Below are 20,991 nucleotides of genomic sequence, written 5' to 3'. Positions count from 1 at the left end.
AAGGGAAAAGGATATAGCTATGAGGAAAAGGAATCAAGAAGATGGAATGGGCCAGGCAGTGGTGGCACACACCTCTAATCCCAGCACTTGGGAGGCAGAGGCGGAGGCGGAGGCGGAGGCGGAGGCGGAGGCGGAGGCGGAGGCGGAGGCAGGCGAATCTCTGTGATTTTGAGACCAGCCTGGTTTACAGAGCGAGTTCCAGGACAGCCTCCAAAGCCACAGAGAAACCCTGCCTGGCAAAACAAAACAAGCAAACAAACAAAACAACAACAAAAGACCATGGAATGATTTCATTTTATCTCACTCTAGGAGACCAGCATTAATCCTAATGGCAGAACCTCCTTGACCAAACTATATCCCACAGGCTCCTTAATCTCTTACAGCTTCTACCACCTAAATGCTACCACAGAGGTGACCAAGATTCCAGCATCCAAACCCCTGAGAGCATTTGAATTATTTCTGGATCACAGCAAAATGAGAGAACTACACAGGAGATAGAAATCATCTCAGAACACATGAATAACAGGTACCTAAGTGGTCTGGACATTCCATCCTAAGTTATTATGGGAGAGGGGACTTACATTGGGACTGGAGTCACCTCAGATCCAGATGGAAAGGACATGGCAGTGTGATTCTAGGCCTGCATGTGAACACCACAGGACTCTAGAGTAGCTGTATTTGTTCATTTCTGTTCTTCAGTCCCTGAGGGCAGAGTGACAGGAATTGGCAGGCTCTGTGTTGAATCTCAATTCTTCAGTCATGACTACCAGCCACTGGACTGGGAGGACTGGGAGCAGCATGAGTGCCACATAGTGTAAATGGTTCTTCATCAACCCTTCCTCCAGTGAGCAGAGGGTGAAGTAGCAATCTCAGTCTTTAGTCTTCAACTAACTTCATTTCTCCTCCAAAGCTGCTTGAGGCACAGGGAAGGACTGCTCAAGTCTTTCCATGTGTGAACCCTTTTCATCTAAGAAATTTTAACATGACCTTGGGTATATGGCTATAAAAATACACACAGGAATCAAACATTCACTGATAATAAAGACATTTTATTTGCTATACATATAATTCTACTATTTGTCAATGACAAAAGTAAGTTTTCATAAATACGGGATGGGTCTACTTGATTTTTTTATGTAAAGAATTTAGTCTTGGCTAATATTTGATTTTTCAGAGTTGATTGTATTTTGTTTATAAAATCATCAGTGTTAAGAAAACCACTTTATATAAACATCCAGTACAAAATTGCAGGAGAATATTTATGGTCATTTCAGAGATTGTTAAAAATTGTGTCCTCATTACAAACCAAAAACTTATCTAATGATATTTTAAGATGATACTCAAGACAACAACTCAAACAAAAATTTGCAAAATCAAACATGCTAACACATTACATACCAAAAACACACCAATATGAAACCTATGGACTGAGGACTGGAGGTAAGGAAATGTGAACGTCTTTGTTTTCAATAATTAAACTATGATACTTGTCTAAGAAAACTCTGTACATACAGCAAAACATTACAATGAATAATAAAAAGAGTTTTGAACCTGAGCTGACACGTTGCAGGCAGAGCTCATCAGTGGTGCTTGGCCTATCAAACCATGCATATCATGTGTTCAGAAGCAAGGCTGCAACAAACTGCACAATGCAACATGGATCAGTGCTACAAAAACACCCGAGCGCTTACTTTCGAATACAGTTTGGTTGTGTACATTCAAAAACTTTAAATTATGGGATCATAATCTACTGTTTAAGAAGCTGGTCCAGGCCTGGGGATGTAACTGAGTTGGTTAAGTGCCTGCCATGTACATAAAGAACTCAGTTCATGTGTGTGACTGTGTGTATGTAACCTTTGCACTGGGGAACAATATACAGAGATAGAAGGATCCTCAGAGCTATCTGGCCAGCCAGTCTAGCCAATTAGTAACCTCTGGGTTCAGTGAGAGACCCTGCCTAAAAAAGTGGAGTAGGAGATAGAGGAAGACTCCTTGATGCTGACCTCTATCTTCCACACATGGGCACATGTACTCATGTGACATATGCACACACGGACAAAATAAATAATTACACATACACACACACACACACACACACACACACAAACACACACAAAAATAAAAAGAACACCCAGACTATAGAGGATGATATGGATAGAGATTAGAGATGGATCAGTTCTCACCCCTGAGACTTTCAGAGATCTCTTTGAGCTTTGCATGCATTTTTTGAGTCTGGAGACCACTTAAAAAAGCTGCTTCAGGAGATTGTTTCAGCTGACCTCATCAGTGGATGCAATGGATGCCATCAAATGCCAGGCAGGCAGCCCATCAAGGCACCTGCCTCAAGCATGCTGCTGCTCATTGGCTGGCACAGAGACAATCTCTCTATGAGCACGCCCAGAAAGAGAGGTCTGAAGGGTGCGTGCAAGCTTGGGTTGTGGTAGAAGGAAGCTCCTAAGTTTCGATTGCTTTTGCAGGTGCTTACAAAAGATTTACTGAATGATAAATGGCCTTAATTCAGTAAGTAAAATCGCCTCTACCTAATTCAGCTGGGTATGAAGCTTAAAGGAGAGAGGATTTATTTCTTAAGGCTGCAATCACATGACAGCAGTTACTCTATGCCAGATTCTAGTGCTCATGCATGAAGTGGGTTCTGAAGAAAATTTAGAGCATACGATCATGTGCATGTACAAAATAGAATGTGCTTTGTCAGACACACTTCTAATTTCCCATTTCTGATTGAGTTTTTATTAAATCACACAACTGTCAAAGGTTTAAAATATTTAAACAATAGGAATCCCATTAAAATACAGCCAGCTTTCCAATACTCTAATTTCTCCTCAGCAGCATGGTTCCAACCTTCAGGCATTATCCAGAATACCCTATCATAGGTCCTTAATAAATCTCCCTTCTCTGGGATAGGGCAGGATACGGACACAAGTGGACATTGTGAGGGACTTGCATACTGAAAAGCAATCTGTATATAGCATTGCAGCTTGGTGAGTGCTATTCAAGGTGACAGTGTTACATAATTCTCCAAGATGTGTTTCTATTTGAGATGTTCTCTATATATGGAAAAAACTTTACTTAAATAGAACTATATTAAGACAGAGAGAGACAGAGAGAGAGAGAGAGAGACAGAGAGAGAGAGAGAGAGAGAGAGAGACAGAGAGACAGAGAGGAGAGAGGAGAGAGGGAGAAAGATTATATACACAGATGTACACACATACTCTTGCTGCAAAGAGACATGGCATAGCAGACAGTGAGAAATCTCTTTGTAGTCCCTATCATATAAAATTATCTTGGCAATAAATACAAACTGATCAAGAAGGGATCAGGAGGCTTGAAATTGGTTTGGCTGTTTAGTCAGTTATACCAAATAAAATAAAATAGAGACATAAGGGTAATAGGGTGAATAGGTGGGATAGAGGGTATCTTTTCTCTGAGGTGAGTTCACTAGCAGTAATTTCCCAAGGGAAGCTAGGAGGCACATCCCCCAATGCACTTGTTTTGATTAAGTGAAGTAAATACAACGTTACAAAGAGGCTTAACTTAACTAATGAACTCATTTGAGAATCAAGATTTCCTTTTAAATGAAATGAAGGACAGGCTATTTGTTTTGTTAACATTTTTTATGCCCTCTGTCAATCACATAAAGTCCTTATAACACTAGAGCACTGAGACACAGGCAGGTGAGGCAGAAGCTCCATTTGGTAGTATGGCTAAGTTATGATCCATGGGTAGGGTATTCTTGCTGAGGAAGAAAACCACTTCCTCACAATGTGGTGTTAATGACAAACTGTGCATTTAAATGTATGACAGGGTTTAAATGTTTGACAGGGTCTTTAAAAATTTTGCCCTATGATATACAGACACAATCTAGGATCTGAACAAATTTTATGATTTTTCTGCCTACATGGCTGACAGGAATGGACACAGGGGAGGGCTTATACACATTTGTAACCTTCACACATTCTCTTTGGGAGCTAATTCCATTTTAGGTATTTATAGATGATAATTAAAAATTAAGATGCAGGCAAAACACTCATCCACTGAAACAAATCTTTTTGAAAAGGTAACTCTTACATATGTTGGCAACAAATATTACTGACAGGGACTAAAGTAAGTGATGCAGTCACATCAGGAAAAACTAAAGAATAAATGTATACTTTCTTCTGTTTTTCTAGGTAATTCTCACAATTTGAAATCTTTGGACATGGTTAGACTAGAAGCACCATAGCCATAGCAGTGGAAATCATATTTATGGTTTGAGTGGTAATTTCCTCTAAACAACATGTTATGCCACATTAAATTAGTTTGTTAACTTGATTTTAATTGACTTTGCAGCTTGCCTTTGATTTCCAATTTGTTTTGATTTTCTGGTTGTCCAAGGGCTCTGAAAGTCATAACTTGGTTTGCATATGGACATGCTTGATATGCATGTTGGATTAGATATGCTTATAGTTAAAAACTTAAGTAAATTCTAGGGTATAATAGTGTATATTTTGTCTTCATTTTTGGTAGTCAGGGCCTCATGATGTGCTAAGCAAATTATAGCATCTAACTGCATCCCAAGTCCTATTTTTGATTTTGAAATGGACCAATCTATGACACAATGTTGAGGACTTTTCCTATACTATTACTTACACCCATGCCATGGTAACTATTCCCAGCATAATCAAAGACTACAACCATAACTGTAATCTTAATAAGTCCCAAGTATGACCATGCATTCTTCGGATGCATCAAAAAATACTGTACCAAATAAAGTAGAAAAATTTTGTCATCAAATTCTTTGTCACGTCTCTGAATTTTAAACACAAAGGTTGTGTGTGCATCATGTACATTTTTATGGTTCAGCTTGAAACTTTCTAACCCGGAAAATGACAGTTTCTGCTTATTAAGCAATGGGAGCTGCTGCTTTGGAACCCAGGAGACCATTATTATCTTGACCCTCTGGGAAAGCGTGGAAGAAACCTTCTTATTTTCTGTGCATTAAAGATGGTATTTTTGTAACATGCTGTATCATGCAAGAGCACCAACTAGTCTACTCCCTGAGTTTTAAAAACAACCTAAGCATCTTCAATATTATTCACCCACCCAATATCTTATTTCTTCAAGCTATGACTGAACAGGAAGCACCCATTTGGTTATGTAATTGGTATTTGAGGTTTCTTATGTTTTTATGTTAGGGAATATAGCAAGGATGACAGGTAAAAATAGAAACAAACTGTGAAGCGATATGTCTACTTTGTTAAATGGCCATTTAATAATTGGATGGGATTTAACTAGGAATACATGAAACTGCAAATGTTGAAAAGGAACAATATAAGTGACACAAGGCATTTCTGTGTCCACTGGGACCCGTTTCCACCTTTGCCTAATGGCAATGTCCACCTGCAAGTGGAACCTTTTTATGTTAGAGGTGTGGACTTAGTCAGAACAGCAGCCTGACTGATGCTGATTTCTACTTTCCAGTGTCATGGTTTGCACCAGAAGGTAGAAAGACTGTTATCCTATTCAACACATTAAATTTGTAAATGGTAATGAGGATTGTGTTAAATCTCTAAGCAAAGGAGGAAATGGAAAATAAACACAATGTTGGCTATAAAAGAAATACTTTCTAAGCTCATGTGAATATATGTAATTATAAAAAATACTGTTGATAACCAAAAATATGAAACAATCTCATTTGACTAAAATATTATAATCAGATTTCAAACAAAAACATTTCCAGAAGATTTAACCTTTTTTCAAACATCACTCATGTGCTTAGACTAAGATGACACTTAAAATAAAAGGACTATGGGAACGGACAACATGACTGTATCATTGCTACGGCATTTGTACCCTGAAACATACAGCACCTCGTAAATAACTGTTCAGTGATTTCTTTCATGTTCATGGCATGTGTGGATGTGAATGCACTAATCTGTGCATGTGCACACATGTATGTGTGTGTGTGCTGTTTGTATGTGTTCATGTATTGTGGTGTATGTATGTAGGCACTTGTGTGTACTGTGATGTGTGTATACTATGGTGTATGTATGTGTGTATACTGTTGTGTATGTATGTGTGTTTGTGTGTGTATTCTATGGAGTATATGTGTATATACAGTGGTGTATGTGTGTGGGTGGTGGGTGGGTGTGTCAAATGCCAGTAGTTGGTGTAAAAATATCCACTTCTACCACTCTTCACCTACCTATCTATTTATTTATTTATGTTCTGCTCACTGAACTGGAAACTTGCTCTTCTGTCTAGACTGGTTTTCCAGGAAGCTCTTGAGAATGACTTGTCTTCCCCTACAGCATTGGGCTTACAGGAGTGCACTGCTGTACCCTGCCCGGCTTCTATGTGAGTGTTGGAGATCTGAATTCAGGTTCTCTGCTGTGTTAACTACTTTCTCTACTGGGCTATCTCACTAGTCCTGGATAGTTGTTATTTTTGTTGCATTTTTCTTTTTTAAATAATGAGATAAAATATAATAAGATAAAAATTAACAACTTGCAATTGGATAAAACCAACAAACAGAGGGAAAAGAGCCCAAGAGAAATTATAAGAAACAGAGACCCACTTGTTCACATACTCGGGAATTTCATAAAAACACTAAAGTGGAAGCCATAATATATACACAAAGGAACTTGTGTAGACCCATGATTTTTAATTAGTTAGTTTAAAATGCTTTTACATATATAATGAAGTGTTTCTTGCCCATGAGTCTCTGAGAAACACTGATAATGTCTTCGATCTAATCTGGAGATAGGCAGACTTGCTAGTACACTGTGTTCCAGGCAAAAGTATTGGCAGGAGATTGTCTTGGATTCTGAAATCCTCAAATACCAGACTTCTATAAAACTTACCAGCATTAGAGCAAAAGAAAAGCTGTCTGCTCTCAGTGCCCATATGCACAAATTTGGTTTTGTGTCCTGCATGAATTTGCATATTTTCTACACCATAATGTATTTTAAAAACACAATATTAAATTTTGTCATTTCATAATCACAAATAAATGAAATGTCCCAGGGTTAACCTGACTGCCATAATAGGAAGTTAGTATTGGAGTGCTATGCCTTTCTGTCTCATTATGTCTCACGATTACCAGTTTCCATGAATGGAAACAGCTTTATGCCCTCACATTGTATTTACTATGTGACTATTTAACTAGGTGGCAACAGATGGCTTTATTTTATCCAACTTATTCCAGGCAAGTTTTTTTTAAATAGTTAAGATGTTTATTTTATTTTTTTTCAACAGGAGGTGTTATTTCATTAGAGGTGGTGTGAGGATCCATTTAGGATAGGGTCACATATGTTAGGGCCTGCTCATTTATAATGTTGAATAAAATGTGAGGCAGTATATGCCCCTGGGTAATTGATTAATGTGTCAAGAAGATGGATGATTATTTTTCCCTTGGAAATATGAGACAGTGATGGCACTAGAAACTGTCCTTGCTCATCCTTTTGTTGGTTTAGTGAGGCCAGAAAAACTCCTGCTTAAAACACTGAAAAACCACTGGAAAGTCATAGTTCATTCATTTTTACATATGCTCTGAAAGTGACCCAGAAACTGTCAAGGGATATCATATTTTATTAACAGTAACATACTGCTTACCAACAGGAACATAGCTTAAGAAATGTGTCTGTAGGTGATCCTGTTATGTATGTGTTTACAGAAAACTGAGGTCTAGCACATCTCACAGTGATGCTTCACGGTGCAGACCAAGGACCCTAGGGCCACAAGGAATAAACAGTGAGATCAAACCAAGCACTAGGAAAAATCTGCAGTCAAACATATGATAAACTTGAGTTTCAAGAGGCTTATGCCTGAAAAACATAGCAGAATGATAGAAAATTTTTTTGATTGTAAGAAGCACACTCTAAAATAACGATTAAAAGCATAATACATGTATAAACCAGTATCACAGACACCACCACCACCATCATCATCATCATCATCAAATATTATTACTGTCCACAGACCGTTGCGGATAGCACATTGAGTGGAGAGTGTGACGACACAATGGGTGTGTTAAATATCACGTGGCATGTGAGTTGAATGTTACATTATGGTGTTATGATGGCTATTGCACCACACAGAAAATTATTTAGCTCCATTACATTCTTATGCAAATACCATCAATATGTGCTCTGTTGTTAAGCAAAATGTTTTACATGGCACTTAATTTAAAAAAAATTTTTGGTATTAAACTGTATCTGATACAAAGGCATGTGCTTCTTGTTCATAGCCTCCGGTAAAAATGCATGGATGTTCAATTAGACAACTGCTGGTTACTCCCAAGACATAAAAATGCCATTACTGTACTACTACAGGGTATCTTTCCAACTTGGTCACTGTTCTAGTTTATGGGGGTAGGGCTGTTGGCTGCTTTCCTTCCTTGGAAGGTTACATAGTTCCAAACCTGCTATATCATCTAATCCTAAGTGGTCAGCTCTAAACACATGTGCATGTGAACAACATCAAATGTACTCAATAGGTTGTGTGTACATGTGCATATATGTATATATTATGTAACAATAACAATTAAAAAGTCATATATTTGAAAGAATGAAGGAAATGGGAGGAATTACAAGGAGAGAGATGGTAGAAATGATACAATGCAGTACTCATGTAAAAAATTTTTAAAAAATAAAAGAATCAAAAAACTGATGTGAACAGTCTATGTCTTTGAGTCTGATACTGCCTTTAAAGCGCTCACACATATATAAAGTCTCAAAAGATGACGGACTTGAATATATTCTTATTGGTTTGACTATTTACTATGAAGCTCAGGGAATTACAATAGATGTGTCTAGGTCTCAAAGAATCTAACACAGGAATGAAAAAATAAATTTTGAGACTATTTTGTGAACTACAGGAGATTATATAGGTAATCATCTGCAAATGTGTTAAGCATACTTGAACATCATGTACAAATAAACAGCGAAAACACATGTAGAAATAAACCTTAGAATGCATACTATGAAAAACGGTCTTGCGCAAACCAATAGCATCTCAATGTATTTAAAGTGTATTAACTGAACAGTCTTCTTTGACTACTGTGAAGTCTCTTTCCTTTTACTTCAATCCAGTCTATTTAGAGTCAACCTAACCTTGGCACAAGTTCTTAGAGACAACTGTTTCTCAGTAGGGCATTTGGTTGTCATATTAACTACGTTATCACCACAAAGTATAAACTAGTATGTGCTAGCCTAGGAATGGTCTGGGTGGAGGAAGAAGGGATGGACTCATGAAACAAGCAGGGATTTCTATTTCTGAATCAGGATGGGATATTTTTGTTGAATCTTGGTATTTTTAGGCATTACATGAGAAACAGATATTCTGGCAAAGTGAAATGTCCATGTGGTTTTACAGGATTCTTTTGAAAATGCCAAGTTGATGCCTGGAGCAAATATTCTCAGCTCAGATATTATGAGATCTGTGAAATGTAAGGTTTTATATTAGAACCAAGATGGTTCTTTAGCTGACAGCCTTCTGGTTCTATCATCATGCCTCTTCGGACTAGCTTGAAATGCAATATTAAAAAAAAGTCCCATTTAAAACAAAGAAATCAAATAAAGTAAAGATAGTGCCTCCCATGCCTTTAGGAAGGTAGCAGAAAAATATACCAGTAAATCAGGTGAGGTGTCCTGGTACAAATTACAGCAGCTGCATGTTAAGAGCTTTGCAGAACATGGACATCTACTGTAGCACCAACCAAATATGAAGCTTCAATTGTTGTTCACCAATTAAACAAAAGGTGTGAAATGGACTTTAGTTGAAATAACAATCACTGGACTTTTATATGGAGATCAAAAGTTATTTGCTTATTTTTGTGCTTGTGGAACCCACACCTCCATCCTTAAACAGATACTGGTAAGTAGGCATCCATTTTAAGTTCAGAAAGATGCAAACAGTAACCACCATTCACAGATGACTATGTATGGACTTGTAAAGAGACAGGCTTCTGCTGCACCTTCAATGCATTTGCCAGAATCACATAGTTCTTTTCCTTGTTTTAAAGATGTTACTACTATCACAAATCATTTTGAAATGTTACACACTGGTCTCACTCTCTGACTGGTTTTGTTATAAGCTTAAATTTCAAAGGAAGAGACATAATAGTACCTCTGCACCCATTAGCTCACACACAGAAGCTCTGGTTGCCTGCATAGGATCTGTACAAGACCAAGCCAGTCAGCATTTTCAATTGGAGTGAGACAGGTTCATGATCCTAACTGAGAAGTTATGAATACTGATGACTTCTGGGGAGGAAGAGTCAGTTTGTTTTAAGGGTGTGGCTCCTGGTGGATTTGCCTTGCTCTTATGAATGGCCCACACACAGAATTATAGGAATAGCACAAGTTGGGAATCCATGGGTTACTAAATGTTTTTAAAAGAGAGGCAACATGAATTTGGGGGTGGATCTGGGGTGAATTAAGGGAGAGAATCAGGGTGAATATGATCAAAGTAATGTAATAAAGATATATTTGAATACCCAAAGCTACTCAAACGTGTGACTGATACATATGCTGTAAAACATAACAAAAGCCACTATAACTAGGTGAATTTTATGCTTCTTGTTTATAATTTTATCAAGATATTCAATGTATTTTTTACAGGCACTCGTTTTTAAGATCATTTAGATTCCAGAATCAACTATTAAGATGAGATTACAGAGCCACTGGCAGCCTTAGACATAAAGAATGACCTATCAATAGTTACAAGGTAACCCAGACCCAGAAAGGCCAAACTTTGCATGTTTTCTTTCATTTATAGATGCTAGTTTTGTATTTTCAGATGTGTGTTTGGTTTTCAATGCCCATAGAAGTCATAAGGTTAGTAACAAACCATAAGAGGTTGCCATTAAGGAAAGGGATAGAGAACAGAGTGGTACAAACGGTTAAGGGGGAATAACACAACAGGAAGGGTTAAATTAGGGTGAATGTGGGAGAGCATGGTGTGGAAGGGAACTCAAGGAGGGTTAGCAACTTCTAAAGACTTTTTAAAAGTCCTATGGAAGTCTACTACTGTGGAAGATTTTGCATCTATGTATAAATCCTCATCAGAGACCCACGACTAAACTAGACACTAAACACGTTTCTATTGGCAGTAAATGGTGATTAATACAGCTACTCACAACTAAACAAGATGATGCAAGTAAGAGAATGCCAAATACTCAGCCCTAAATAGGACATTTATGTATCACCACCCCTCCTGTAAGTGTCAGGGCTATTCTGGAAGAGGGGGAAGAAAGAATGCAAGGATCAGGACTGGTAGACAACTAAGGGAAACAGTCTTTCAGGCACAGGCAGGAAGCTGTGCATGTGAACTCGTAGCAGTTATGACAACCTGCACAAGACCCATGAAGCCCAAGCTAGATCAAGTCCTAGCATGGAGAGAAGAGTTAGACACGGACTCCCACCTCTAGCTGAGGAGCTAATGGCAATTGTTAGTTTCTAGGATAGTGGGAGTCAGTTCTCGTTACGAGTATAGCTCCTTGTTAACTATGCTCCAGGAGATGACCACACGTCCAAGAATACATGAGAAATAAAAAAAATACAAATTGGACTTAATGGGTTTAAAGAAAAGAGAGAAAGCACGCAAAGATGAACAGGCAGGGAAGGAGAGATGTGTCAGGGAGGGGCGGGAGAGGGAAAGGTAGTATCAAAACACACTGTACAAACTTCCAAGAATAAAGAGGAAACAACCACAGCGTGGCGCAGGGACAAGAGAAATTTAGCATATTTGTTTTATAGTTATTTACTTAGTCATTAGATGTTTACTATAGTCTGAGCTAAGAAATCATTTGAGTACCAGTTTACCACAAGGCACAATGTTCACTCGATGAAATGAAATTGAAGGTAGAGTCCATTTGCTCTTTTCTGTAGTCATTTTGAATACTTTTCTGTGTTTAAACAACATACCTTAGAGTACTCAGAAGGGTTAAATGGCAGACGATAGTGTTTGCTTGTGACGCTTTACCAAGCAATGGACTTTTCGATTTAAGAAGATGGTGAGAGTGATGTTATTTTAATTAGTAAATTGTTGCTTGGGCTGAGTTGATATCATGCTGAACCCCAAATTAGTCAATATTAGTAGTTGTGAATCATGAGACTTACCTCCAAATACCATTTACTCCATAAAAATGTCAAATGTGCTACAGAAAGGGAACATATGGTCCAACCACTGTGGTAGAGAAATGTTACTTAACAGATGAATGTAGGAGAAAGGCTACCGTGTGGAGGAGAGACACAGAATATCTCCTTACACGTGAAAATAAGCGTGATTAGATGAGAGCTCCCAGGAAAAGATAATACCTGTCCACCAATGCATAATGTTTTAAGAGATTCATTATTACCAGCTAATGCTACACAATCTGCTTTACCCTCATGAAATCTGTCTAGCCAACATACTTGTAAATGCAGCAAGCTGTTTGGAATTGGAGTATAAACAATTAAGGTTGTTTGACTAATTCTGTAGCAAAGTGAGCATGTGAACATGTATTGAGTTAGGATGTGGAATGTTTCCAGTAGTATAGAGAACAGGGAGAAGTCTGGTCAATCGACGCCGTGTGTAACTGAAACCCCAAGCCCAGAACTCCTCTCTCACCTCTATCCCAGCACAGCTACACTATGAACTCTTATCTTTCATTCATAGCAAATGTCTTCAAGTGACAACTCCATACTGTCACTAACATCTCATTCTTCTCTCTATAGGTAAGCCTCTACCACTTGACTGAGAGAACCTACAAAAAATTCATCCACTGTTTTCTCTCTGCCTAGTAAAGGGAAGATACTTTAGTCCTGTTTGGACTGACTGCTGCTTTTGAACCTGCTGGATTTTCAACTTCTCTAAAAGGCTCCTTCCCTCACTCTCCTGTCTCATGCTGCCTCTTTACTCTTAGCTGTTATGGTGGACCTCTTCTCCACAGGCTTTTGAAAGGATTCTCCCTTGGCTTGCAGCATGACTCAATGACAGAATGATTACCTAGTAAGCCCAAGGTCCTGGGTTCCATCCCCACTACTACAAGAAAACACAATAATAAGCCTTAAGGGTCCTTTGTGTGTCCTCTAATTCTCTCTCCACAGGTTCCCTGGCTTCATGCTTCCCAACTTTTTGTTATGGCATGGAAAATATAGAGCAGTGTGATATTTTAAGATTTGGAAGAGGAAAATGATAGGCCTGATCATACCTGGTGTGTGTGTATGTGTCTGTCTGTCTGTCTGTCTGTCCGTGGGGGGTGCCTTCAAACCACATTCAATTCTTTCAAATCATCCTAGAGTTAATTAACCCACAACTTCTAGCAAAATTAAATACACTGACCAATAATTTTTGACCCTAGACCTTGCCCTTCTATGACCTCAGTAAATTCTTCATAGCTCCTCACTGGTGTGTTCACTATTTGCTGGACCCTTCAGTAGGATGTCACCACAAACCTAGCATCAAGCATTGAGTTCACTGATCCACTCAATGGATAGCTAATTCATCCCCAGTTCATTAGAGGAGAACCCTCCATCTACCCACTTGGCCAAGGCAGAGTCATAGAGATCACCCATTCTTCCCACTCACCCTTCAGAGTCAAATGATTAAGAGGTTTCAACATTTACCTACCTTCTAAAATGCCTTGACTCCAAATCACTCAACAAGCCTGCTATTCTTTTACCCTTGCATCTTGCCAAATGTCAAAAAACTCTCTTCCCAAAGAAGGGAGTGGTTCACCTTCCTGTAATCAGGGGCCTTTGAGACCTGTCCTCTAGGGGGCCCGAATTGTCTACTTCCTTTCTTAGATGTAGCTGAATTTTTGTATGTTTTATCCTTACCATGTGTCTTTTTCCTTGCTCCCTGTGCATGGAGACTGCCTCCATAGACATACTCTTTACTTTGCTTTACTGGGGGATATTCCTTCCTCCTGAAGTCCTGCCTGCACTGAGAAACCACACCAAATCAGTGCTTCTGTTGAGTGGTGATTCTGTGTTGTCTGTCGTCCTGTGGGTCTGGAAACTAATGTTCTAATGATCAGTACCTTCCACTTCCCAGCTGCTCCCCCTTGCCTCTGTGTATCTAGAGCTAACCATGATTCCATGGGCCTTTGATATTTTGCAGGTCATCTATGAATAATTTTCAAGGCATGCATATAAAGCCTTGTGAACTAGGAGAATGTAAATACAAGATGTATCTGTGCTGTTTTCTCTGAAACCTGTTTGCCATGTCCCTCTACCCATGGCTTCATTCTTACTCATTCTTTGAGAAGCAGTCCAAGTGCCTTCCTTTCTAAAGGGTCCTGACACTCCTAGGCAGTCTGATGTCTTCATTTTCTGTGTCCAGTGAGGTTTTATGTGAACTTTGACTATGTTCCCATCTGTTTATAAACCCACCTAACCAGAGCTAGGCTCCTAAGAACAAAGGTACATATTTATGCAGATATAGGAGATGCTAAATGATGTATGTTGTAAAAATAGATTTATTAATGCCTGGAGTTCTGGTCCCATTGTTACCTCTTTTGGATAATTTTTAAAAGTTTCAGAGTCATTGTAATAGAAGAACACAGCAAGGTGGCTTTCCTAATGAAAGGGCAAGAAGACCTGGAGTTTTTCCCTGACTCACCCTGCCTCCCACATTTAGTGACATTTCAGATTGCATAACCACCCCCAAGCAATTAGAACCATAAGTGACTAAACACTGTGACTCTGTCACATCTTTGACCTTCCTACTGAGTTAAATACTTTACTCTGTAAAGTTGAGTTGCCTGGGGGAGACCTGGATCTGCCTAGTCACAGCCTGAGCTGTGGTGAAGGACAAATTGCTTCAGCCAGGGATCAAGCTAGGGGGTTAAAGAGGTTTTTCTGGAAGCCTCTAAGCATATCTGCACAGAAGGGAGGGCCAAGGCAGAGACAGAAACTTGTGGGGGGACCTGACTGTTGATCCAGCTGGCTCTGCTCATCCAAGTCTGTCTGCATCTCTTCTCTCATCTGGTGCACAGTCTCTGTGCTTATGAATATGCTGGGCCCACTGGGCTCCTGACCCTTCCAGTCACACCACAAACCATTTCCAGAGGTCTGGGCATCTCCCAAACCATCCAAGACTGTTAAGCAGACTGTCTTCTCTGACCTTTATAGCAAACACAGGCACCATTGTGCCACCCCCCAAGTCTACCTACAACAAGTAAGGCACCCAGAGCTTTATCAGTTAACCATAGGTCCCATGTTAGTGTAGGCTGCAGGTAAGCTCGAATCTATAGCTCATGATCTAAATGAGACCCCCCACCCTAACCAAGACTGGGACTCTTTCCTTTCTCAAAACATAGAGAGTAAAAGAAATGCCCCCTCAACCTAACACATTATCTTAATTAGATAAAATTCCAATATTTATCACTAAAGACTCTTCCCAAGGTGAGCTGCCCCATGGGACTTGGTGGTGGTAACTGTTCTTCCCTGGATTTTGTTCCTGAAAGGGGCTTGCTGGTATTCTAACTTTTATCTCCAAAGAGAGAAACAATACCATATGCCTTGTCACAACAAAGCTGGCCCAAATATAGTGATTCTAGTTCTCAAATGACATCAGCTTCCAGGACTTCTTTTGCTGTCTCCCTGATTCTGCAAAGCAAACCAAAAGCCTCACGCATGCAAGGCAAACCCCCCAGTCAACCATTCTATATCACAAGAGCTCATTTTCTGTATCAAAGAACAATAGCAGACCAGCTGTGGGATAACATCTAGGGCCAATGTGACTAAAGGTTTCTGTTTTGTTCCTTAATTTGGCTGGGTTAGGCTTAAGTAATACAGATAGGTCTGCTGTTGCCTGCCCATCTTGTCTTACTATTTTTCCCAAAATTCCTCATCCTTATACCATTTTGTCCATGCACAATCTCTCATTCTCAATCCATTGATGTTCTTTTTCCCATATACACAAATGCCTGGGAATGGCCAGAAGTTTTTTTTCCAGACAGTGTTTCTCTGTGTAACCCTGGCTAGCCTCAGACTCAGAGATCTGCCCACCTCTGCCTCTTGAGTGATGGGATTAAAGGTCTGCACCACCACTGCCCAACTATACCAGGAAAATTTTAACACAGGTAAGAAAAGCAAAAACATTGCTGTCTGGGAGAGGACATGGAATGCCTGCACATAGCTACCAATCCCAATCTGAGAGGTAGCATTCACACAAGTAATAATGTTTGTCACTAAATCATGCTTTGACAGGAAGGGAAGAACACAAATGAGGTTGTTCTAATCTGTAGCAAATCAAGTGCTTAGCTGAGGCCTCCGTTTCTTCTGCAGCTGCATTTACTATGAGTTAGCAGCTATTCACCAACCAAGAAAATAAGCTAAATATTTCTCTGCATTGCTTAAAAACTCATGAATCCTTTAGAAATTGAAACATAATTTAGAGAGAATCCTTTGCAGAAGCCTTACTGTGATGACTTTTCAAAAATTCTCATGCAACTGTGCCAAGAAAAGATGAGCTGGGATAATTCTGAAGAGCTCTTGACTTCTCAATTCAAGATGGGCTCTTCCAGCTTGCATGGCTGGTAAGGAAACGTGGCAAATGACTCAACATGCACTCAATCGAATGTAAATTCCAAACGGAGTTAATGCATTACTGTGGCAAAGACCAGTGAATGTGGCGATGTTGCATAACACACCAGAATGTTGATCATTTTAATCTGACTACTGAAAAGACTGCAAAAACAATCTATATCTCTCTTGATAAGTATCCAAAACACAATGTAGGATTATAAAATAGTTTCTATAAAAACTGCTCCAAACTCCCCAATGGCATACACGTGACATCCATTTTAATGGTGGAAAGATATTTTCATTAGATATGCTTACACAGTCATCACCCTAGCCACACTGACTTTCCATTTAAAATAATTGAAAAGCAATAATAAAATTACCTGTCAGCGTGCTTTTAGGTCATTCAAAGTAAATAAGTCTTGGAAGGGCAAGTGGCCAAATTAAATTAGCCAAGCAAAACTGGATCCTTCAATATTTTTAGTAACACAAGAGGACAAGTGATAACATCTGGACCACATGAGGGGTAGTTCAACAGTACCCAAGTGTGTCTACTGAATGCCACTATCAACTCTATGAACTTAAAGGTGCTGTGCTAAGAAATGTTTAACAACCCTCTAATTTACAGACTGTGTGCTGATTAACATAGTTTATACTCTCTCTTCAAGACAAAGTTCAAGCTACCACTATGCTGACACTGGTCATGGAATTGGGATGAGATGTTCAAGGGCAGCTTGTGGGAACTTTTCTGAGACTGCCCCATCATAGTACTGGGAACCATGGTGAACTGCAGTGTAGATTCTATGAAATCTCTTTGTCATTGTCTTTTTCTTCTGTAGGGACCACAGAGCTCCAAAAGCCCCAATTTCTCCCTTGCGAGATGTGTTGATTGAATAATTAGTCTTTAAGCTTTCTTTCAGTTCAATTGCTTCAATATTTAAATGATTTTCCTTCTCAGTTTAAAGGGAGCCTACATCTGATAGCAGAATCAACCAAAACCTCCTCTTGGTTTGTGATTATCTCAAGTATGTTGAAGACTAAGGATAGCCTCAAACATAGAACATGATTCTGATTTCAGTATGACTTATTTTACAAAATTTAAGTATGTCTTTCAAACATACAATAAATGTTATTATATTAATTATGGTATGAATGGAAAAGAAGACTCTGAGAGAATCAGAAGCATACTATGGTTATTTAATAATATCTGCTTCATATTTCATAATGTCTACTTCAGTCTTTGTCAATTTTCTTAATAGATGGAATAAAAGATAGTCTTATTTCTACAGTGCAGAAGACATAATGTCTCCTTGCTTTGCAAAACATTCCATCCCTGAGCCAGGCATGGTGGCACATGCCTTTAATTCTAGCACTCAGAAAGCAGAGACAGACTGATTTCTGAGTTCAAGGCCAGCCTAGCTACAGAGTGAGTCCCAGAACACCCAGAGCTATACAGAGAAACTCTGTCTCAAAAAATCACACACACACACACACACACACACACACACACACACACACACACAGTCTATTACAGTCAGGCCTCATGGTACACTGTAATCCCAGCTACTCACAAGGCTAAGGCAAGTGGATCACATGTTCAAGACCAAAGCATGAATCAAGGCAGCTTGAGCAACTGACACTCAGACCCCATCTCAAAATACAAATTAAAAAGAGGTTTGGGTATGTACCTCATGGTAGAGTACAGGACGGGAGCTGTTATCCTCCCTGCTGTCTCGGGAATCACTTGGACAGAGACAAATTAATGGTATTATTGAAAAGGTATGTGGCAACTGTCATATAAAAGGATTAATCAGTATAATCTTTCCCACAACTTTTTGGACTGAAATACAAATTATGTAGAGACTCTATGAACCCTTCCCCCAAAAAGAAAAGAATGCAAGAATTGGATACATCATCCCATAGAGGCCTAACTTGTGGGTAGCCTGAAGAGAATAGGTTTGTCTTCTTGCTCTACAGTTTCCACAAAAGGTATTGTTAGAGGAGGAGGAGTTAGGACTGGATCTATAGAGATGACAGTAGGTGCTACTAGATGATGAAGAGAAATCCAACAGCCTCTTTGAAGGATGAAGTGGGTACCACTTGGTTGTGTTCTCATCCATCCCTTCACTAGACAAATATGTCTAAGTATACATTACAGCAAGAACCTCTGACAGTCACAAGCATATAAGGCAGGATAAGACAGAAATGTCTCCTCTCAGAAAACAAATGCCTCTTTCTCTGGATGGCAAACCTATTTATGGATTTCATTGTTGACGAAAGTGTGAAACACTATTAAATAGACAACATGACTATAAATAAAACGTCAGAATAAAGACAATTCAACTTTCCTTTTCTTAAAAATTATCCAAGCTTTTATACAGACTCTTGATAGCCTCCTAGTATCTGTCACAAAGACAGCATCAAGGTTTTATGTCACTAAGATAACCAAGTCTATTTCCTCCTAGATACACAGGAAAGGTGCTTAATGAACACCTATTGCGCCAGTTCTTTGATTTATATCTCTAACAACATATATATAATATTGTATATTATTACATATAACATATAATGCATATACTATATAATCTATTGCTTGCAATATTTACATTATATATTACTATACATTATATGTAGTAGGTAAGCAATCTGAAATTTAAAAAAAGATAACAATATTGTCCTCAAGCTTCCCAGCAGTGTTAGAATTCAAATACGTGTCTGTGATGCAAATCTACTGTGACCTTTTACTGTACTGTGACACTTTCCTCTGTCATCAGGTGATCAGACCATTGTTCTCCATTGCCTGACTACAGCAGCTCCTGAAAGAACCAAGAGTTCCTATACCTCCTCTGCATGATTTGATCCTGTATTCACTACCTTTATATGTGCATTTGTTCCTGACCACATTACTGCTAGACTGTCACCATAGCAAAGAATCTTATTCTAGAATGAGGCAAGGCCAGGGATGGGATGAGGAAAGTTACCACAGCCTAAGACCCATACAGTGGTCTACTGAATCGAAAATGAACCGAGCCTCAACAACAGATTTGCAGAAACTAGATTTAGGGAGAAGAAGAACATTTTTATGGACTTATATGATTCACACCATTGTTTCCCTGTAACTCACCAAAGAGCAACTCTGAGAAATGTGACCAGTTAGAATTTAAGGAAGATACTCAGTGCACTGAGGGTTCATTGTGACTACTGGACTATGCTTGATCTTTGCAGAGACTAATGGAGGAAAGTTATCTAAGAACCAGGAAGAGTTTTGGAGCAGCCTTGATACAGCTTGGTGTCACAGAATGCATTTTCTCTGTTGCCACGAATGCATACATTGTCAATCAGTATTCTAGCACTCACTCGTGCTTTCAGTTCCCCCAGTTCTGGGTGAGAAAGCTGTCCTTGAATACTAATATCTGTTCTGTGCCTTGCCCCCTCCTATGCCTTGTAACCCACATAGAACCAGTACTTCCATTGCAATACTATGTGGAGATTACACTTAGCAGTAAAGTGCTAATATCTTCAGATTGGAGTTTTGGTATCATGTGAAAAGGAACTACATCTCTCACACTCAGACGTCTCCTCTCAGTATATTGTTTGGTAATATTAATGAACAATGCCTTTTATTGACTATTCCTGGTTTCCGTTCAGCAATTCCACACCACAGATCATAACCAAGTACAGTAATGACTAGATTTAAATTAAATCACCAACTGGTATTTTTAAATGGATCATGGACAAGTGTGTACTAATAAGTCAGTGTGTACAAATAAGTCAGGGATGTTGACAATGTATTCCTATTTGTTTATGGCTATGTAAATGAAGTTGGGAGCAAGGGAGAACTGAGATTGGACCTGATAGAATGGTTATGTCAGACTTGTCAGCCCTGGCTAACTTCAGTCACCATTCTGCTCTGTCTCACTGTTTCCACTTCACTGGTTTAGGAAGTAGGCTCAGGGAGGCTCGAGGACACAGATCCTGGTGGCTGTAACTCTGCTCTTGTTCTTGTAATTAGGCTATGAAAGGACTCTGCAGATGCAATGCTTGCTTGTGAGGTGGCTTTAGGGCAGAACTTGTTCAGACAGGCCACATTATGTGAGTTATAACCCAGAGGCCAGGGGAGGAAGTTAAAGGATGGCTTGAGCATCCTTTGACTTGACCTGGTATCATTTTTATAGATGCTGCAGCAGGTCTTAGATTTTAGCACACACTCCATTTATTTCGCTGCTCTACTATCAACCAAGTAGGACATTTGGATTCAGAGTTTTGATGAGCAAGGAAAATATGAGAATATCTTTTGTTTCTAGGAACTGGTGTCCTCAAGGTACCTAGAAAGCATACCATTTGACTTTTGGTTGCAGATACAGGAGTCACATTTGTAGCACAAAGAATCTCCAGGCCAACAAAAGGGCTGAGCAAGCATCCTTTAAAGCCACTGCTGGCAAGCTTGTTTGCACAGCGGGTTTTGTGGTGAGAACTGAGT

General features: G+C 39.2%; 1 protein-coding gene and 1 long non-coding RNA gene across 8 annotated transcripts in view; both read right to left on the bottom strand.

The window, feature by feature from the left end:
* Positions 1-20,991, bottom strand: part of Phactr1 (phosphatase and actin regulator 1) — a 463,994-nt gene that overhangs the window by 410,973 nt on the left and 32,030 nt on the right. The window lies entirely within an intron of this gene.
* LOC110340223 overlaps positions 1-20,991 on the bottom strand; it is a 56,635-nt gene that overhangs the window by 33,574 nt on the left and 2,070 nt on the right. The window lies entirely within an intron of this gene.

Source organism: Mesocricetus auratus, unplaced genomic scaffold, assembly GCF_017639785.1.
Source record: "Mesocricetus auratus isolate SY011 unplaced genomic scaffold, BCM_Maur_2.0 Super-Scaffold_100013, whole genome shotgun sequence".
In the NCBI taxonomy this organism is placed as follows: domain Eukaryota; kingdom Metazoa; phylum Chordata; class Mammalia; order Rodentia; family Cricetidae; genus Mesocricetus; species Mesocricetus auratus.
The sequence above is the reverse complement of the archived record's forward strand: the minus strand, read 5'-3'. Positions and strand labels throughout refer to the sequence as shown.